Genomic DNA, 1996 nt, shown 5'->3' on the forward strand with positions numbered 1-1996 from the left:
ATAAAATAACAGTTTTTAAATGTAGCAAGCATTTTAAGGAAGTTAAGGAAGACCTCAAAGATGAACCAATGAATGAAGAAACTATAACTAAAGTCCAGAAACCGGTGAAAGAAGATTATATAATTATCCTTGATGAAGTGGCCAATCCAGTTAAAATCTTACATGTTTCAGCATTTTAAACTTTAAGCAAACATCTCAGCCTCAGCAAACTTTCAGCTTAAGGATTCCAAAAGCATTACCAAAGGATCAGTTCTCTTAGAGCTGATCTTTCCATCAGTCTTGTCAAAAAGATCAAAGCTTATGAGGACATTTTATCAAATGAATTGGAACCCAGTGTGATTCTTAGATATTTGCCAATATGATCAACAGAATGATGTCCAATCAAAAGAGTGGCTACTGAGACCCGCTGGGTCAGTTAAATTCAAGGCAGAGAGGTCAGAACAGATTATAGTGACTATTTTTGGATTTCAAAGGGGAAATCTGGATATATTTTATCCAATGACACAGGACAATTACAGGGACCTTTAAAGAAGTTTTTGAAAGTTGAAAACTGCACTGATGAGAAAAGGCCAGCAAAGTTCACAATGAGGACGTTTTTACTATCATGATATTGCAAGGGCTCTTACAACTGTCCTTACCCCATTCACCCCACTGCCCTCATCTTTTCTCTTCTTTTTGTTCCCCAAACTCAAATAACTTTTAAAAGGAACTTGATTTGTGTCCCTGGAGGATGCCAAAATTGCTGTTTTAACAAAGTGTAAATGAAAGAGCACAGAATTCTCAGGAAACATTATAGAGAGGTGAACAACATTTTCAAAGATATACAGACCTAGAAATCTGAAGAATAATCAGCACATTATTATTGTGTTGTTGATGGAGAATATTGAATACAGCATTAACTTCCAGATGTATAAACAAATTCTTTTTTTGTGGAAGTACAGCATGAACAGTCCTTACAAGTGAGATTGATGAAACTTTGCCTCACTTACTTTGTACACATCACCAGACGTGATCGATTCCTGGAGAAGGACATCAAGCTTTGCAAAGTTGAGGGTCAGTAAAAGACAGGGTAATCCTCCATGAGATGGATTGAGAGAGGCTGACATGGCTCATGCATACCTACTATTGTGAAGATGGCACAGGACTGAGCAATATGTCACTCTGTTGAGCAAGGTGGCTTTAAAACGCTCATGGAAAAGTGGAGATCATGAACTTTCTGAAGCCTCCTTGTACCTGTGGTTACCCTGCATCACAGCCTACTTGACAATAACTAACAAGAGCAACAATCTTGTTAATAATCTTGATAGTATCTTAATAACAATATTTAGAAATACTGCTAAAAAATATATTAAAAAATATTTTCCTGAAATGGAATATGACTACTCCTCACTTATTTACTACCTTATTATTTGATATTTTGCATTTATAAATATAGCAAAATATCTGCTGACTGTTTTGTGCAATAACAATATAGGTCTGACAGTAACAAATGCTGAGGTGCGAGTAGAGAATAAAGTGACCATTTGGCTGGGCCATGGCTCTTGGTAGTTTTGCAGTTATGTAATGATAGGTGATCCTTCATTGTGTGATATGATTGTGGTCATTCTCCATTTTTACATAACATATATTTTCACATGATGACTTGATTCTTGGAACCTAACCACGTCAATAAGTGAGGAATAGGTATATATATATATATCATAAAATGCATAAGTATATAAATGAAATAGATTTTAAATAAGCTATACTCTAAGTTCTATACTAGTAATACCCTTTTGTGGGAAAAGTACAGAAATGAAAAATGAGCTAATACTTCCAACAATAAAAGGGTTTACTTTTATTTTGGTCATTATGGTGCAGAGAACAACAGAGATTGCATACAAAATTTGCTATATGATATTTAAAGTCACCAATGAAAACATATAATACAAAGGCAAGCAATCATGTCTTCTCAGGACAAACCCCTCTCCAAGACTGAAACTCAAAAGGAATACAC

The sequence above is a fragment of the Chrysochloris asiatica genome, unplaced genomic scaffold (assembly GCF_000296735.1).
Source record: "Chrysochloris asiatica unplaced genomic scaffold, ChrAsi1.0 scaffold00012, whole genome shotgun sequence".
NCBI classification, from domain to species: Eukaryota; Metazoa; Chordata; class Mammalia; order Afrosoricida; family Chrysochloridae; genus Chrysochloris; species Chrysochloris asiatica.